We start from the raw sequence: 20776 nt of genomic DNA on the forward strand, positions 1-20776 counted from the left end.
GCCCCACCTAGCTGTCCCTGTTACTCTTTTTGGACAGATACATCATCTACCTCAGGCTCTTTTTATACATGAGGAGATTAATAATCAGAGAGGTTAAGTGATTTGCTCAAAGCCACACAGGTCTGAAAGAATCTGAGGGTTGGAAAGGACCTCAGAGACCATTTTGTCTTTACCTAACCTGACCAGAATTCCCACATTCTTAACAAGTATTCATTTAGTACCTAATTGAAAATATCCAGTGAGAGAGAATTCACTTTCCCCTTTCTCATTCTACTTTGGTAGGAAGATTTTCCTTTATCTAATAATTATCTTATAATAGTAATAATAATAATAACAATAATCTAATACCAAGCTATAATCTAATGTTATGTCATTTCTACCTATTGCTTCTAGGGCTAAGTAGATCAAATATAATACCTCCTTCATGTGACAGCCCTTCACATACTTAAAGTCAACTATCATGTGTCCCAGAAGTCTTTTCTTTTTAAGCTAAATATGACTGGTTACATCAGTCCTCTTAGCATCCCAATCACCCTTCTCTGGACGTACTCTAATTTGTGAATATCCTAGAACTTAATAAACTATTTTATCATCCACTTCACAATTTTGACTCATAATAAACTAAAACCCCAAGGTCCTTTACACATTGGTAGTTTTTATGCCCAAAACTAAATGCCAGACATTACATTTATCCTTGTTAAGTTCCATATTGTTAGCTTCAGTTTCCCATTTCATTCTGTTTATGATGGCTACTGTGTCCGCCCAGGTCTACTTTCTCCAACGATGGAGAAAGGTATAGTTTCAGAAATGTGTAACTTAGATAGGAGTCCAGAACTAATTTGTGTGCCAACTTTCCCTTCTCATCACTTACTTATTGCTGGCTCCATTATTCTGGCCCTAGTCTCTAATTACTTCTAACTTATATGGACATGGAGATCCATAGGACCCTCTTCAGAACACATAGAAGATGAAACATTCTTACTCTGGACATCAGCAGCTGCCCAAGTCAAGGACAGTTTTCCCACTACTTACAGCATGGTGAATGTTGGGCCAGATAATTGAATATTATCATAACATTTACTCAGAGGACCAAAAATCCTATAATACCCCAATATTGGTGAACACAAAGTTGTAAAGCTCCAAAGAAAATCTCATCATTCTGAGGAGCATTTTGGTTATGATAACCAGCTATAAATGAGGTTTCTTTGGTGGTTCTTCTGAGCTTCCCTGTGCTCAGAAAGTCCTTTAGTACAGATAGAGCCATTGCTTTGTTTATGCAGTTTTCTACAGCAATAGTTATACTGTGAGGGCATTATTTTCTTCCCATTAAATACAGGTGCTAGAGTATCTAATACAATGACTATTTCAGAACCATGGCCAGCACCTCACCCACTGCCCAAGCTACTGATCTTGGGGCTATGGATCTACCCTTCATAGTCAAATGGAATTTTAAGTGTTATCAAAAGAAAGACGGAAGGAAGGAAGGAAGGAAGGAAGGAAGGAAGGAAGGAAGGAAGGAAGGAAGGAAGGAAGGAAGGAAGGAAGGAAGGAAGGAAGGAAGGAAGGAAGGAAGGAAGGAAGGAAGGAAGGAAGGAAGGAAGGAAGGAAGGAAGGAAGGAAGGAAGGAAGGAAGGGAGAGAGAGAGAAAGGAAGGAAGAAAGATTATGAGGCACAAAGAAAGATATAAATTTGAACAGAACTACCATTACCATATGGAGAACCATATCATGATTAACATTTCAACCTTGAGGCAGAGGTTATTATGGACATTAATTTCTCTCGAAAGTGGTTAGGATATAGGGAACAAATAGAAATGTGTAGACAGCTGTTTCAACCTACTACACTATTCTAAAAGATTCATTGAAGCTGATGAACACTTTAAACACTGGCTTTCTTGAGCTATGTACTGTGATCATCTGGCTTAATAATTTACATCATAAATATAGAGATTGGTTACTAAATTCTACATCTATTTAATTGACACCTCTAGAATGTCACTGAATCCAATGTTACAACTGCAAGACATGATTACTTTCCATTTCTGTGCAAATGAATCTGAAAGCAAAATGATTCTCTAAATGCTAATCACTGAAGACCAAAATCTCAAGAATTTGGGGAGGGGAGAAGAGGATGAAGAAACTAATTTTATTAAGAACTTTACACATATTCAAAGCTGAAACTTGATTTTGTAGCTGCACTGATGCATAAATCCCATAAAGCTAGTCAGCCACTGGCAAATGTATTAAAATCCCTAAAGTGCCCATTTGAGTAAGGAAAAGAAGTCCCATTTAACTGGGTAACTAAGATGCTTTACTGATAAAGCAGGACCAACAGCTTTATCAAGAGACATTTCAGCACAAAGTTCCCTGGATACTAATGGGATCATGCTACTTTTATTAGCCTCCCTGACAAAGAATCCATTTAACAAAGCTTTTTAAAAATATAATTAACATTTTGGGGGTGCCAAAAAGAACTTCTGAAGACATTTACTTGCTATATTTTAGCTTATCTTAACAAAGAAGAGAAGTCTTATTTTCTTGTCTGATGGAGTGGTAGAGCTGTAAACCCAGTCCTGACAAACCACACATGAAGAGCATATTAAAAATATAAATGCTGTGACAATAGAGGGTATGGTGGGTGGTTGTTGTCTGTATACATCATAAATAATGAATTAATTATGTGGGAGATGCAATGCAAACATTATTATCACACAAATATATGTGGGGGGAAAAAGATTGGATTCTCTTATAGTGAGTGAAAGAGATGGGTCCAATTGTTTTCCATGCAATGTCCAGAGGAGAGAAAGGCAGACCCCTTGAATGCTGAGTGAACTCCATTTGTTGGATTTATGAAACAACATGAACAAGAGTTGCACAGGATGGGCAGGCATGCATGAATTATTATCTGTGTCCTTGGAAGGACTACCCATACGTTTGAAACCAGAGTCCCATTGGAGTATTAGAATATAGGATAGTAAGTATTTTGTACATTCTGGAGTTTGATAATATGGTAATTCTTATCTCTTTAAGCCATACATGTTTGATACTGTTATAAAATATATACAGAACTGAGTCAGGAAAGGCAGAAAATATGTGGAGAGGAATGTGTTTTCCAAAAATTATCTAGAGACTTATACATATTGTTAATTTACTTTTTCATAGGTAACTTTTAGAATATGACTTTAGAAATTTTCATATTAAATTTTTCTCACTGATTATAAGTAAGAGTTTTAGAGAGGACAATGTACTAAATATGATTTTTTAAATGATGGCAAGGCTACCATTTGAATATGAGTATCTCAGTCATGCATAGTACCCTTCTAATCTTTTTATACTAGTAAACTAAGGAAATTGGTCAATTAGAATTCATTTTTCTGAGGGAGGGTAATAAAAAGGAAACATAAGACATAATCCCTTCCTTAAAGGAACTTGTGATCTGTTCAGGGACATGAGACTTTCATTCTGAACAATATCATAGCACATAATAAATTCTAAGTTTTATGATAGAAACTTTAAACATTCAAAGACTTTGGATGATAAAGACAGGAATGCAGGCTGTAGTCTTTCAGAGAAGGCTTTATGTAAGATAAAGGTCTTGATTTTGGTCTTGTGAATCAATCAACCTTTATTAAGGATCTATTATACACCACATATTGTGCCATATGATAGAAGGGTACATAATATTAAAGGATGGAAAATATTTGTAAGAGCAGAGAAGAATAGATACAGTTCAGATAATTTTGTTTATGCTGTTTTGATTTGCAGGACGGTGACATCGTTTTACCATTACTAGTTCAGATAGTTCATTTTGGGGAATGATATGACTGGTTGGAGATGGTAAGGACACATCATGTAGGACTTTAAGTGCCAAATAGTAGGATTTGGACCAAAAAAGAAGCCACAAAAATTCACTTAAGGTTTTAAAATTATAATGACATGGCAAAAGTGGCTCATGGACTGGAGTGGGACAGACAACTTAATGAAGCCATTGAGAAGAATATTGAAGTAATTTAGATAGAATTCTCATCAGATATCCTTTTCTTATGCTGTATTCTACTGTACAGAAATGTTGTCAAGCTCAAATACAAATGAATCCCTGTGGGCTACATATTGACTTAGGAAACCACAAATGAATATTACCTATATAACCCCTTTTTTCCATTCTGTTCAGAGCATATATCTAGAATTGCATTTAGTTCATCCCACTACTCTTTAAAAGTTTTTTGATAAGCAAGGTGGCATATTAGATAGGGTGTAGGCCTGGAATCAGGAAAACTCATCTTCCTGAGTTCAAATCTGGCCTGAAACACTTACTAGCTGTGTGACCCTGAACAAGTCACTTAACCCTGTTTGCCTCAGTTCCTCATCTGTAAAATTATCTGGAGAAAGAAATGGCAAATCACTCCAGTATCTTTACCAAAAAATACCCCCAAAATGGAGTCATGAAGAATCAGACATGACTGAAAAACAACTGAACAGCAACATTGAGGTGAGGGGATATGGATATTGACATGTATCAAGATTGAGTCATATTAGCATTAAAAGAAACAGAATGCTTAGTTAGAATACAACAAGAATTCATCAAGAATTTATCAAAGATCAAGGATGTGTATGACTTTATACTAGATCTGGTCTTATAAAGACAACCAAAGGCAGTCTCTGTCCATTAGGAACTTATATTCTACCCATGAAATTTCAACCTGAAAAAAACATATGACTAAGGAAGAAAAAGAATGCATAATTATGAAGATTTTGAAAGCTTGCTGTTAAATAAGAGGTGGCTTATAAGCTTAGCATTAAAGGAAACTGAGGTCCAAACAGGCAGAAGTCAGGCAAGAGTTCATTCCAAATATTGGTGACTGTGCAAAGGAGGGGGATGTAATGTCAGGTATGGGGAATAGCAAGAAGGCCAGTTTGGCCAAATCCAGATCCAGCAAGGGCTTTAAATTCCAAGCTGAAGAGGGATTTAAAAAGTCCTATATATATGAAATGCCTGAAAGTTCTTAGGCATGGTGGTTTAATAGTCATTATTAAGAAGAGCAATCTCAAGAAAAGGTTTTCTTTAAAAATACTGAAGGGCGGCTAGGTGGCACAGTGGATAGAGCACTGGCTCTGAATTCAGGAAGACCTGAGTTCAAATCCGGCCTCAGACACTTAACAATTACTAGCTGTGTGACCCTGGGCAAGTCACTTAACCCCAACTGCCTCACCAAAACCAAAACCAAAAACACCCAAAAACCCAGAGTTGTAGGGGCAGCTAAGTGGTGCAGTGGATAAAGCACCGGTCCTGGATTCAAGAGTACCTGAGTTCAAATTCGGCCTCAGACACTTGACACTTACTAGCTGTGTGACCTTGGGCAAGTCACTTAACCCCCATTGCCCCGAAAAAAAAATACTGGAAGATCTGACATGTAGAAGAGAGACTTGACTTGCTCTTGCTTGAATCTTAAGGGCATAATTAGGAGCAGTAAGTGAACATTGTAGCAAGGAAGGTTTCAGATGAATGGAAGGCACAGCTTTCTGATAAGTAAAGCTGTCCAAAAAGATATACCAGAAAAGAGAAAACGACCTATTTGTACAAAAATATTTATAGCAGCTCTTTTTGTGGTGCCTAAGAATTGGAAATCAAAGGAATGTCCATCAATTGGGGAATGGCTAAACAAGTTGTGGTATATGATGTTGATGGAATATTATTGTGCTATAAGAAATGACAAGCAGGATTATTTCAGAAAGGCTTGGAAAGACTTGTATGAACTGATCTATGGTGAAGTGAGCAGAACCAGGAGAATGTTGTGTACAGTGACAGCAATATTGTATGAAGAACTGTGAATGATAATGATTATCAGCAATACAATGATCCAAGACAATATGAAAGGACTAATGATGAAGCATACTATCCATCTCCAAAGAAAGAACAGATATTGACTGAACACAGATTGAAGTATGCTATTCTTTACTTTCATTTTAAAATTCATTTTCTAATACAAAATGACTCATATGGTAATGTTTTACATAATTGCACATGTATAACCTACATTTGATTACTTACTGCCTCAGGGAGAAGGGGGAGAAACGGAAGGAAGGATAGAATTTGGAGCTCAAGACTGTAAATAAAAATGTTTATTATTAAGAAAATGGGTTAGTTAAAAATAGAGATGTCAATCAATGCAATAGGTTAGGTCCACAAAATAAAGAGGCAGAAGAACCTTGTGAACAAGTATTTGATAAATTCAAATACCATAACTCTAGGAGTAACTACCATTCAACAAACTGAACAGCAGGGTGACACAAACTAAATTTAGACCAATCCAACATTCTGTTAAGTATCCTATGTTGGCCCTCCTGGTTATATGCTGCTGTCAACTTCTACCCACACTATATGTCTTCCAATTTCCCCTGAGCTATCTTAATTTTTAATTAAGTCCTCTGTGATAATGATGTTCTAGGATTCATAGCCTTTACTGAAACAATATTTGTGTTAAAAGGATAGGGTTTTTCAATTAAAAGGAATTTGGGATCATTGAAAGCTCTGTATAATTTCTCATGTGCAATTTAATCCCCATTTCCTCCACAATCCCAGTACTTATCATCTACAGCACATGCCCCAGATACATACATTCATGCATTAATTAATAAACAGTGATGGTGTTGAATAGTGGAAAGAAACCAGAGGTTGGAAGAATAACATCATTTTAGAAGACCAACTGACAATTGCTTAAGTAGTGCCAATCTCACATTCAAATGTTTCTTTTTTTTCTTTCTTTTTTCTGCAGGTCAATGAGGGTTAAGTGACTTGTCCAGGGTCACACAGCTAGTAAGTGTCGAGTATCTGAGGCCGGATTTGAACTCAGGTCCTCCTGAATCCAGGGCTGGTGCTTTATCCACTGCGCCACCTAGCTGTCCCCTCGATTGTTTTCTAATAGCCAATATATGTCTTCTTCTAATGAGTGATAAACACTACTGGGAAGAAACTGGGTCATTTTCATATTAATCTAAAGTTTCTTTAGTTCAGCTGCACATAGTCTAGGAAAAGTCTATAAATAATGTAATGGTGTAGAGCATAGGCTGTGTGTTCCCTCAATCTACAAACTTGGACTGTCTAGAACCTGAATATGGCATATAATTAGAATTAATCTCTAATAAATATTTATACAATTTTTTTTTCCTTCAATATCACCTCATTTTGAGAGTATAACATTTTCACTTATATGGTAATGTATACATGCATCAATAAGGTACTCATTGATGGCACAGATGATAAAACCAACTAATTATCTTCTATTCTCAAAAGTACATGATGATGAAGATGTTATTAAGGAAAGTGGCTTAAATGCCACAAAGATGATCCAATATCTCCATGATACCCTTTAGAATGAAATTTGAGAGATTTTCTAAATAAATAACCAATCCTGAAGATATGTGATAGAATATGTAAAAATGAAAAATTTTATTCAATTTAATTAGAAAAAATATTTATTAAGGGCCTACTATGTGGCAGACACTGTGATAATTGCCAGAAATACAAAGACAAAGATGACATGATCCCTGCCCTCAAGGAATTTACATTCCACTGGGGAAAACATTTTAAGGTTCTTTTCAGCCAAGAGAATGAAAATTATTAAGGCAAAGTCCAATAAAGAGACACTGAATATTTTATCCCTAAAAGGAAATGAGCAAAAAGCCTGCTTTTAAAACATTTCCATTAGGAAAAGAAGAATGGTAAAGTCTAGCTTGAATTCCCTATAAACTGTCACTGATGCTGATAGTTGGGAACAGTGGGTAAAAATTGACTACTTCTGTATTTGCACATGCATTGTTAGAGGCAAAAAAAGAGTCAGGCATATTTTTTCCCCTTTATATATCAGAACCCTATGAATTTAAGCCAGACAAAACCTATCAGGGACCAGCTTGTGATAGCAATAAGAGATATGAATGTGAGTGAAGAAAGGCCTTCCTTTAAAAAATGCCTTAGAATTTGCTCATCACACAAAACCGATAACAACTCAAAACCCTGAGCACACCAAGAATGCTTGGGGCTTAAATGAGAGTGCTCAATAATACAGAGTGATATCAGGTAAAGCAACATATAACAAAGGATTGGGTAGAGCAGACAGGTAGGATAACATGAGCAGGCCCTTCCTGATGAGCAGATACAAGAAGGCAAATGACCTCAACTCTCAGGGAAGCTCAGAGCCCCCACCATTAGGAAATGCCACAAAGGTGAACACCAGCTGGCAGCAATTCATTAAGTTTAATTTTTCTTTTCAGTTAAATTTTCATATGGTCTGGACCACACATTCTGACACTTAATTATCTGCTGTACTGCATAATTCTTTATCCATTTCATGTTGCATATGTCTTGCTTTCCACAATGAGGTCTTTGAGGGCTAGAACTTCATCTTTCGTTCCTTTTGCCTTGAACAGCATTAGGCTTATTGTAAGCATTCAAATTGAACAAGGTTAGAAATAAAAATATGGAGGCCATTATTTGACTAAAGGGTATATATGAAGTCAATGTTAGAATAGCAAGAAGAAATTCAGTTCATCTGAGCTTAGTTGATGTATTTAAAGGAGAGACAGTTAGGGGGTAGAGTGCATAGTGATTTGGACAGAATCGTAGACCTAAGTTCAAATCCAAGTTCAGATATTTAGTAGCTTTGTGACACTGGGCTACATCAATTAACCTCTGTCGGCTCAGTTTCCTCATACTAAAATCAGAATAACAATAGCCCCTACAACTTCAGGCTTGTTTTTGAGGATAAAATGATATAATATTTATATAGCATTTTATAAGAACATTAGCTAAATGCTAGTTCATAGATAGATAAATGTCATTACATATGATGGGTTCTTAATGTGTTCACATCATTATCCCTTTCAAAGGCATGAACAGCTCTCTGATTGAGTTGGAAGTGAGCAAAGCCATTGCATGAAGAATGATTGGACATACATCTACTTAACTCTTAAAGATGTAGTAAGAGTTCCAGTCAGGATAGATCCAGAACTGGGAATGAAGTTAGTAGAAAAATCTGGCACCTGAGAGGAAGCTCTTGGGGAGAGAGAAAAAAGGATTTTTCTAATGAGATATTGGTGTAAATGTGCATGCCTGTAGGATTCTCCAACAACTGAATGTAGCAGCCACCACCTTGGTACCTAACCCATTAGTATATATGAAAGTTGTGGAAGGGCCTAAAGCAGATGCTACTCATGGCAAAAAGTGACTGAACTAAGAAAGTTAGTAAATGGGCACTGATTTCTAAAGTGACTTTCCATTAAAGAACATGTTGGATTGGGACTACATTTGAGATTATTTTCAATGGTAAGCATAGTACTTCAGCAATGTGAGCACACCTTCTACCAGTCAACATCACCTCCATTCCATACCTCCTCCTCCTCATCTTCTATATATTATACTTAGAGGAATCTATCCAAATCTTAGAAGCAAACCTCTTGTTTTTTTAGTATAGCCATTGTAACATATGGGATGTCTGTTACATTACATTCTCAATGTATTACTAAACCCCTTTCTTTCCTAATAATGTTTTCATTCTTTGATAATATCTTAGGCCAGTTTTGAAATATATGTAATCATTAGTAACATAACAAAGTAGTCAGTTTATTTGAGCCACAAATCTTTCCATTCATGTTTTGATTGTTTTTAGTTTCAATTTGGAGATCATGGTTTTCCATGAAATTTCAGTCATATAAAATCACTGAAAGAAAACTGATTTTTAACATCCACAATTTTGTAGCAGTGAACAATCTTGTCATTAAAAACAATATATATTTTCCTAAATTTATTATAGCTCAACCATCTTCTACTCAATACAATACAGAATTATATTGTAATCTTGTATATTATAATTTTAATATTGTATATATAAAATTATGAATTTTATATTTTATGTGATATATATGCAATTATAAATTGTAATATTGTATATATGCAATTATGTACATATTAACAAAAACACATATATAGTAATTTTATAGTTTTCCAGTACAGTGGTATGTCACAATCTGGGTATCACATATTTTTCAACCTGTTCTGAATTGCACTGAAGACAGTTTGTTTTGCTCTGGGACTAAATTCAAGTAGTTATCTGAAAACAGAATACTTTTGAGAAACTTGAGATCATTAAAGACTCTTTTATTTATTTGCTTAGGCATTATCCAGAACATCTTCCAAAATACTGTAGGTAAGGTAATTTGAATTTTATTGACTCAGTGTGAATTAAATGTGTTTAGTAATTTTGAAGTAGAGATTATCTCACCATAGGATCAAGGTATATAAGAGACCTTACATGTTTTCTAAACCAAATTTTCCAACTTTACAGATAAGTAAACTTGGACTCAGAGAAGAATGTTGCCTTGCAGTGTCACACAATGGTAGGCATAGTTCTTTGAGAATGTCTCTTTGTGGTAGCAAAAAAAAAACTGTAAAGTCTAGGGACACTCAACAAGTAAAGGATGACTGAACAAATTGGGTTGTATTAATCTAATGGAATACTATTGTGTTGGAAGAAATGATGGAAAAGACTGTTTCAAAGAGACGTGGAAGGATTGTATGAACTGATGCAGAATGAAATGAGAAGAACCAAAAAAAGTAATTCGTACTTTAGTAGCAATGTTATTTAATTTTTTTTAAACTTAAGAACTCTGATCAATTAAATGATCAGTCATGATTCCTGTGGACTAGTAAAGCATACTGTCCACCTTGTGACAGCAAGATGCTAAAGTAATATATAGAATAATACATTCATTTTTGGACATGACCAATGTCAGGATATGTTTTTCTTGACTATGATTTGAAACAGAAGTTCTTTCTGTCTTCCCCTTCCTTCCTTCCTTCGTTCCTTCATTCGTTCGTTCGTTCCTTCCTTCCTCATTCATTCTTTGTCTTTTCCCCTTTCCTCTTCATCTTTCTTTCTTTTCTTTTTCTCTCTTCAGTTCTTTCTCTCTTTTTAATTAGGTGGGGGATTTCATAGGTTGAAATAGTAATAATTAATGATTTGTAAATGTAAAAAGAATAAGGAATAAAACAATTTTAAAAGAAAACTGCAAATGTGAATGAACTGAGAATGCTGATGGTGAATGCTACAAATTATTTTAAAATACTTTTTGGTTATGTTGTTGCAAAAAAAAAAAGGATAGTATGACAATAGTGGCTAATAGAGAGAAGGAAGACCTATTCAATTAATTTATTTTCTATTTTCTTTACCAATGGAGACTGATCTAAACACCGGGGAGTAAAGAAAAAAATATTGAAAAGGAAATGAAGGGGGGCGGAGCCAAGATGGCCAAGAGGAAGCAGCAAACTGCCTGAGCTCTCCTTCTGTTCCCTCAAAAAGAACATCAAATCAAGCCTCTGGACGGATTCTGAAACTACAGAACCTGCAAAGGGACAGAGAGACACAGTCCTCCAACCAGAGAAAATTTAGAAGACTTCAGGAAAACGTCACTCTGACTCCGGCAAAAGAGAGGCCCAGTGCAGGGCAGCAACCCAGCACTGAGGGGGTCAGGGCAAGTCAGCAGGAGCTGTGGGCCACAGCCAAACAACTGAGGCCCCTGGAACCTGGTTTAAAAATCTGGTGGCCAAGAAGGACAGTGGAAAAACCTACCTGCACCAGCCAGGAGGGTGACGAACGGATCAGGTAGGAACGGACGCCAGGAGCGAGCACCTGGCTGGCCAGCGCACCCAGATAGGAAGTGCAGGGTGGGGGATCTCCACACACCATAAAGGCCTCAGAATAAAAACCTGGTCACACAGCACCTATACCCCTGCAAAAGAAACCCAAAACAGGGACTCTGGTGCCCCGAGAGCAGACCTCAACTTAAAAAATAAATAAATAAGTTGCAATAATGAGTAAGAAGCAAAAAAGAGCCCTCTCCATTGAGAGCTTCTGTATCAATAGGGAAGAAGCCAACACAAACTCAGATGAGGACAATAGCCTCAAATTGCCTAGATGTGAAGCCTCACGAGGGAAGGTGAATTGGTCTCAAGAACAAAAAGCCTTCCTGGAAGAGCTCAAAAAGGATTTTAAAAATCAATTGAGAGAGGTAGAAGAAAAAATGGGGAGAGAAATGAAAGCAAAACAAGAAAACTATGAAAAAAGAATCAGCAGCTTGGAAAAGGAAGCACAAAGATTGACTGGCCAAATCGGAAAAAAGTGCATAATTTCACTGAAGAAAACAATGCCTTAAAAAATTCAGTTGGCCAAATGGAAAAAAAAGGTGCATAATCTCATTGAAGAAAACAATGCCTTAAAAAATTCACTTGGCCAAATGGAAAAAAAGGTGCATAATCTTACTGAAGAAAACAATTTTTTAAAAATTAAAATTGGACAGTTGGAAGATAAGGAATCCATGAGACACCAGGAATCAGTCAAGCAGAATCAAAAGAATGAAAAAATAGAAGAAAATGTGAAATACCTCATTGGAAAGACAACTGATCTGGAAAACAGATCCAGGAGAGACAATTTGAGAATCATTGGACTGCCTGAAAGCCATGACCAGAAAAAGAATCTAGACACCATATTCCAGGAAATTATTAAGGAGAACTGCCCTGATATCATAGAATCAGAGGATAAAATCAACATTGAAAGAATCCACCGATCACCTCCTGAAAGAGACCCCAAAAGGAAAACTCCAAGGAATATTGTAGCCAAAATTCCAGAATTATCAGGTGAAGGAGAAAAATACTCCAAGCAGCCAGAAAGAAGCAATTTAAATATCATGGAGCCACAGTCAGGATTGCTCAGGACCTGGCAGCTTCAACATTAAAGGACCGTAAGGCTTGGAATATGATATTCCGGAAGGCAAAGGAACTTGGATTGCAGCCGAGAATCTATTACCGAGCAAAAATGTGCATTTTCTTTCAGGGGAAAGATGGACATTTAATGACATTGGGGACTTTCAATCTTTCCTGGTGAAAAGACCAGAACTGAATAGAAAATTTGATCTCAAAATACAAGACTCAAGAGAAGTTTAAAAAGGTAAACAGAGGGGGAGAAAAAAAAAGGTTACCCTATTAGGTTAAACTGTTTATATCCCTACATGGGAAGATAATACTCATAACTCTTAAGAATTGTAAATGTATTTGGGCAGAGAGAAGGACTTTACACAGAAGGTATAAATATAAATTGTCTTTGATGTAATGATACAAAAAAAATTTTAAGGGGTTAAAAAGGGACTCTATGGGGAGGAGAGGAAAGGGGAGGTGGAAGGGGATGAATTATATCATATGAAGAGGTGAAAAAAAACCTATTACAATAGAGGGAAAGAAAGGAGGGGTGAACATTGTTTCAACCCTATTCACATTAGATTTGATTCAAAGAGGGAATGACATATACATTCATTGGGATAAAGAAACTTAACTCATTCTTTAGGGAATCAAAAGGGGAAGGGAAAGGGGGGGACTGATAGAAGGGAGGACAAAAGCAAGGGAGAAAAGGGTAAAGAAAAGAGAGGGGGGTGATAAAAAGGGAGGGCAGAGCAGGGGAGGCAGGGGTAAGAAGTAAAATGTGGGTGAGGAGGAATAGGGTGAAAGAAGGGGGGAAAAGTACAAAGGGGGTAAATAGAATGGAGGGGAATAGACAGTCAGTAATAATAACTATGAATGTGAATGGGATGAACTCTGCTATAAAACGGAAGCGAATTGCAGAGTGGATTAAAAACCAGAATGTACAATATGCTGCTTACAAGAAACACATTTGAAGCAGAGAGATACACACAGAGTAAAGGTAAAAGGCTGGAGTAGAATATATTATGCTTCAGCTAAAGTGAAAAAAGCAGGGGTAGCAATCCTTATCTCAGACAAAGTGCAGGCAAAAATAGATCTCATTAAAAGAGATAAGGAAGGAAATTACATCTTGCTTAAAGGTACTATAGATAATGAAGTAATATCAATATTGAATATGTATGCACCAAGTGGCATAGCATCCAAGTTCTTAGAGGAGAAGTTAAATGAGTTACAAGAGGAATTAGACAGTAATACTATACTAGTGGGGGATCTGAATCTCCCCCTCTCAGAATTAGATAAATCTAGCCAAAAAGTAAATAAGAAAGAAGTGAAAGAGGTGAATAGATTACTAGAAAAGTTAGACATGATAGATGTCTGGAGAAAATTGAATGGGGATAGAAAGGAAGATACCTTTTTCTCAGCAGTACATGGCACATTTTCAAAAATTGACCATGTATTAGGGCACAAAAACATCATAGTCAAATGTAGAAAGGCAGAAATAGTAAATGCATCCTTCTCAGATCATGATGCAATAAAAATTACATGTAAGAAAGAGCCAGGGAAAAGTAGAATGAAAATCAATTGGAAACTAAATAATTTCATTCTAAAGAATGAATGGGCCAAACAAGAAATCATAGAAACAATCGATAACTATATCCAAGAAAATGACAATAATGAGACAACATACCAAAATCTATGGGATGAAGCCAAAGCAGTGTTAGGGGAAAATGTATAGCTCTAAATGCTTACATGAATAAAAAAGAGAAAGAGGAGATTAATGAATTGGGCATGCAACTTAAAAAGCTAGAAAAAGAACAAATTAGAAATCCCCAATTAGATACTAAATTAGAGATCATGAAAATCAAAGGAGAAATTAATAAGACTGAAATAAAAAAAACTATAGAATTAATCAATAAAACTAAGAGCTGGTTTTATGAAAAAACCAATAAAATAGATAAAATATTGGTTAATTTGATTAAAAAAAGAAAGAAGAAAACCAAATTACCAGTATCAAAAATGAAAAAGGCAATGTTACCACCAATGAAGTGGAAATTAAGTCAATAATTAGGAATTATTTTGCCCAACTGTATGCCAATAAATTTGACAATCTAAATGAAATGGATGAATATTTACAAAAATACAAACTGCCCAGGTTAACGGAAGAAGAAATAAAATCTTTAAATAAACCCATATTAGAAAAAGAAATTGAACAAGCCATTAATGAACGCCCTAAGAAAAAATCCCCAGGGCCAGATGGGTTTACGGGTGAATTTTGCCAAACATTTAAAGAAAAATTAATTCCAATATTATACAAATTATTTGGAAAAATAGGTGAAGAAGGAGTTCTATCAAATTCGTTTTATGACACAAATATGGTGGTGATACCAAAACCAGGCAAAGCAAAAACAGAGAAAGAAAATTATAGACCAATTTCCCTAATGAATATTGATGCTAAAATCTTAAATAAGATATTAGCAAGGAGATTACAGCAAGTGATCACCAGGATAATACACTATGACCAGGTGGGATTTATACCAGGAATGCAGGGCTGGTTCAACATTAGGAAAACTATTAACATAATCAACCACATCAATAAGAAAACCAACCAAAATCATATGATTATCTCAATAGATGCAGAGAAAGCTTTTGACAAAGTACAACACCCATTCCTAATAAAAACACTGGAGAGTTTAGGAATAGGGGGAACTTTCCTTAAAATAATAAACAGTATCTACCTAAAGCCATCAGCAAATATTATATGCAATGGAGATAAATTAGAGGCCTTCCCAATAAGATCAGGGGTGAAACAAGGATGTCCATTATCACCCCTATTATTTAATATTGTCCTAGAAATGTTAGCTTTAGCAATCAGAGAAGAGAAAGGAATTAAAGGAATTAGAATAGGCAAGGAGGAAACAAAACTATCACTCTTTGCAGATGATATGATGGTATACTTAAAGAATCCTAGAGAATCAACTCAAGAATTACTTGAAACAACTAACAACTTCATCAAAGTAGCAGGATATAAAATAAATCCACACAAATCATCAGCATTTCTATACATGACCAACAAAATCCAGCAGCAAGAGATAGAAAGAGAAATTCCATTTAAAGTAACGGTAGATAATATAAAATACTTGGGAGTCTACTTGCCAAGACAAACCCAGGAACTCTATGAACACAACTACCAAACACTCTGCACACAAATCAAATCAGATCTAAATAATTGGAAAGATATCAATTGCTCATGGATAGGCAGAGCTAATATAGTAAAAATGACAATATTGCCTAAATTAATTTACTTATTCACTGCCATACCAATCAGACTACCTAAAAATTATTTTATAGAGCTAGAAAGAATAATAACAAAATTCATCTGGAAAAACAAAAAATCAAGAACATCCAGGGAAATAATGAAAAAAAACTCACAGGAAGGTGGGTTAGCGGTACCAAACCTGGAGCTTTACTATAAAGCGGCAGTCATCAAAACTATCTGGTACTGGCTAAAAAAATAGAGTGGTAGATCAATGGAATAGGCTAGGCTCAGGAAATGCAGTAGTAAATGACACTAGTAATGTAGTGTTTGATAAACCCAAAGACTCCAGCTTCTGGGATAGGAACTCAGTATTTGACAAAAAACTGCTGGGAAAACTGGAAGATAGTATGGCAGAAATTAGGCATAGACCAACATCTTACACCTTATACTAAAATAAGGTCAAAATGGATACATGATTTAGACATAAGAGGTGATACCATAGGTAAATTAGGAGATAAAGGAATAGTGTACCTATCAGATCTTTGGAAAGGAAAACAGTTTTTGACCAAACAAGAGATAGAGTATATTATAAAATGCAAAGTGGATGATTTTGATTACATTAAATTAAAAATTTTTTGTACAAACAGGAGCAATGCATCCAAAATTAGAAGGGAGGCAGAAAACTGGGAAACAATTTTTGAGGCCAGTACTTCTGATAAAGGCCTCATCTCTAAAATATATAGGGAACTAAATCAAATTTATAAGAATCCAAGTCATTCCCCAATTGAGAAATGGTCAAAGGATATGAACAGGCAGTTTTCTGATGAAGAAACCAAAGCTATCTATTCCCATATGAAAAAATGCTCTTAATCTCTAATGATTAGAGAGATGCAAATAAAAACAACTCTGAGGTACCACCTGACACCTATCAGATTGGCTAAAATGACAAAAAAGGAAAATAATAAATGTTGGAGAAGCTGTGGGAAAATTGGAACACTAATCCATTGTTGGTGGAGCTGTGAACTGATCCAACCATTCTGGAGAGCAATTTGGAATTATGCCCAAAGGGCGATAAAGCTGTCCATACCCTTTGACCCAGCAATACCACTTTTGGGTCTTTTTCCCAAAGAGATCATGGAAGGGGGAAAGGGACCCACATGTACAAAAATATTTATAGCTGCTCTTTATGTGGTGGCAAGGAATTGGAAGTTGAGGGGGGTGCCCATCAATTGGGGAATGGCTGGACAAGTTGTGGTATATGAATACAATGGAATACTATTGTGCTATAAGAAACGATGAGCAGGAGGAGTTCAGAGAAACCTGGAGGGTCTTGCATGGGCTGATGATGAGTGAGATGAGCAGAACTAGAAGAACATTGTACACAGTAACATCAACATTGAGTGTTGATCTGTTGTGATGGACTATATTCATCTCACCAATGCAATGGCACAGAAGAGTTCCAGGGAACTCGTGATGGAAGAGGATCTCCAAATCCCGGGGGGGGGGGGGAAGAACTGCAGAGTATAGATGCTAAATGAACCATACTATTTCTTTTGTTTTTGATGCTGTTGTTTTTTTTTTCTATTTTGAGGTTTTCCATCATTTCTCTGATTTTTTTCTCTTATAACATGACTAATGCAGAAATAGGATTAATGTTATTGTGTGTGTGTGTGTGTGTGTGTGTGTGTATATATATAAAACCTATATCAGATTACCTGCTGTCTAGGGGAGGGGGGAGGGTGGGAAGGGAGGGAGAAAAATCTGAAATTGTAAAGCTTGTATAAACAAAGGTTGAGAACTATCTTTACATGTAATGGGAAAAAAATAAAATACTTCATTAATTTAAAAAAAAAAGGAAATGAAACTCCAAGTAAGTGAGAAGTTTAGATAGTTTACTGTCCTCAGTGAATACAAGTCACCTGTCCTAGGCAAAATACTTTTCATGGTACTGAAAGAATTTAAGTAATCAGCAAACCATTATTGATCCTGGGGACATTTTGAAATTGAGGTAGAAAAGTGTATAGATCATGGTCTCTCTCTGTGTTGTACCATTTTAAACTCCTTTACATTTCTAGGGAAGATGAGCATCTGAGCAGAAGTCTGGTCCCACTGTGTGATTAGGCAGCTATGGGGGAAAAAGCTATGGAAATGAAAAATACATACTTCTTCTCAAGATAGAGGCAGGGGTCTACTAGGGCAGAATGTACTACATATTGTCAAACAGGGTTACTATATTGACTGTGTTTACTTTAACCCCTGTATTGAGTGTTAATCCTTTTTTACAATAGGTGGTTCAGTTCTAGGAGAGGGGTGGAATTTCCAGAAATAACTGTGATATAAAAGCAAAGAGACATAAATAAAAGTTATTTTTTTTAGAAAAAAAGAAATATAGGGCAAAAATGTAGACCAGAGAGGAATCGCAGGGCAAAATAAGGGCATGTGTCTCAGTGGTCAAAAAGGGAAGGAAGGTAGATTTTTCTAGCTGTAGGCTAATGAATTTGACTTCAATATTGGAAAAAAATTCTAGAAGCTGTGATGAAGCTTTGTGAGTCCAGAGAAAGAGAAGTAAGGTAGATAGAAAATAAGTAGCATAATGTAGTGGGAATATCATTGGTATTTAGAGTACTAGGACCAGGGTTTGAATCCCACCTCAGTTAAGTATTGCCTTGTGTGACTTAGTGCATGTTGCTTGGGCTCTCTGGGACTCAGTTTCATCTGTAAAATAAAGGGATTGGAAATTAAATAATAATAATAAAGCACTCAAAAATTGCCTACTCTGTGCAAGCACTGTGCTAAGCATTTTATAAATATTAGCTTCTTTTATCCTTACAACAACCTTGGGAGGTAAGTGCTATGATCCCATTTTATAGTTGATGACCTCTAAGTTCCTTTACAAATTTAGTCTTATGCTCCCATGGAATCTTACCTACCTAAACACATTTCCCTTACTTATATATTTACTTGTGACTTATATATATATATATATATATATATATATATATATATATATATATATATATATATATATATATATATATATATATATATACACACACACACACATATATGTGTCTGTGTGTCTCTCTGTGTGTATATATATATGTATACACACATATATGTATATGTATATATATATGTGTGTGTGTGTATATATATATATATACACACACACATATATATGTGTCTGTGTGTCTCTCTGTGTGTATATATATGTATACACACATATATGTATATATATATGTGTGTATATATATGGGGAATACTGTGCTTGAGGTATATTATGTATCATGCTTTTGAACAAGATAAAGAACTATGAATTAGATGATAGGGTAATTAAATGGACCCAGAACTGGTTGAAGGAATGAACCCAACCATTTGTGATTAATTAATTGATGTTGTTCTGGAGAGATATCTCTATTTAAGTGTCACAAGACTCTGTCCTTGACCTTGTTCTGTTCATTTTGGCAATGGCATGGATGGTTTGGTTATTAATTTTGGTGATGGCATGAACCTGAGACAGACAGCTATTTATGATGGAATCAAACCACAGAGATTTCTACACACAAGAACAATGGGCCAAACCTAATAAAGTGTGCTCGCTTCAGCAGCACATATACTAAAATTGGAACAATATAGAGAAGATTAGCATGACTCCTGCACAAGGATGACACACAAATTCATGAAGCAAACCTAATAAAGTTACATTAAATAATAATAGAAGTAAAATCCTATACTTGGGACCAAACAATCAAATGAACAAGCACATAATAGCAGAGCCATTCCTATATAAAATTTAATGTGAAAAAGAGTGGGGTCATTTAATGGGCTCTAAACTCAATATGAATGATCACTGTAATGCAACAAACACAAAAACTAGTATGAATTTAGGCTACATTTATTATAGTACAGTACTCTGAGTAAAGGAAATTATACTTTCATTATACTCTGTTGTTGTCAAACTATATATAAAGTGTTGTCTTCATTTTTCTTTTTTTGGTTCCAATTTTTAAGGAGAACAATGACAAGCTTCAGGCTAACTAAGATAGTGTGAGAACTCATAGTCAGAAACATACACTGACCAGTTAAAGAAACTGGGACTATTTGGCACAGAGAAAATAAAATTGAGGGTAAATATGATACAAGACTTTATTCATTCACTCAATGAGTATTCATTAAGATCTTCCTATGAACCAATCACTATGATAAGAATTGGGGATACAAAGAAAAGTAAACACAAATCCCCTGACCTCATGGAGATGACATTCTAATGGAGAAGATAGTATACATAAGACTGTGTACATATAAAGTATATAAAGAGTAAATGGAGGGGGCAGGCAGCTAGATGGTGCAGTGGATAAAGCACCGGCTCTGGATTCAGGAGTACCTGAGTTCAAATCCGGGCTCAGACACTTAACACTTACTAGCTGTGTGACCCTGGGCAAGTCACTTAACCCCAATTGCCTCACTAAAATTAAAAAAAAAAGAGTAAATGGAGTGGCAACTACATGAAGCAGGACCGGCCCTGGATTCAGGAGGACCTGAGTTCAAATCTGGCCTCAGACACTTGACACTTACTAGCTGTGTTACCCTGGGCAAGTTACTTAACCCTCATTGTCCCGCAGAAAAAAAGAGCAAATGGAAAGTAATCTCAGGATGAAGATAATATTGGTTGGAAGGATATTTAGAAAGGCCTCCTCAAGAAAGGCTACATTTTAATAGTTGGGTTAGATTTTTTGCCAAGCCCCAGAGAATAGAATTAGGACCAGTGCATGGAAATTG

The 20776-nt window shown here is 35.7% G+C and overlaps 1 non-coding gene across 1 annotated transcript; it reads left to right on the forward strand.

Moving 5' to 3' along the window:
- The first annotated feature begins 19589 nt into the window (after nucleotides 1-19589).
- LOC122726947 lies at nucleotides 19590-19696 on the forward strand. The gene has a single exon (XR_006352938.1). It is a non-coding gene; the product is annotated as a U6 spliceosomal RNA (small nuclear RNA).
- Nucleotides 19697-20776: the final 1080 nt, after the last annotated feature.

This window comes from Dromiciops gliroides, chromosome 4 (genome assembly GCF_019393635.1).
Source record: "Dromiciops gliroides isolate mDroGli1 chromosome 4, mDroGli1.pri, whole genome shotgun sequence".
Classification (NCBI taxonomy): domain Eukaryota; kingdom Metazoa; phylum Chordata; class Mammalia; order Microbiotheria; family Microbiotheriidae; genus Dromiciops; species Dromiciops gliroides.